Genomic DNA, 342 nt, shown 5'->3' on the forward strand with positions numbered 1-342 from the left:
AATAATAATAATAATAATAATAATAATAATAATAATAATAATAATAATAATAATAATAATAATAATAATAATAATAATAATAATAATAATAATAATAATAATAATAATAACAATGTGATGACATGCTTCAGTTGAATTGGCCTTTAATGGAATCTCTGTTCTAGGCTGAATTTTCTTCATTTGTTTTGTTTTGTTTTGTTTTCAAACATTCTCAAGTGGTAAGAAACAGGTGGACGAAGTAGAGAGAGGAAAAGCACGGAGAAAGAGAGAGAGAGAAAGAGAGAGAGAGAGAAAGAGAGAGAGAGAGAGAGAGAGAGAGACAGACAGACAGACAGACAGACA

This window comes from Octopus bimaculoides, chromosome 2, assembly GCF_001194135.2.
Source record: "Octopus bimaculoides isolate UCB-OBI-ISO-001 chromosome 2, ASM119413v2, whole genome shotgun sequence".
Lineage (NCBI taxonomy): Eukaryota > Metazoa > Mollusca > Cephalopoda > Octopoda > Octopodidae > Octopus > Octopus bimaculoides.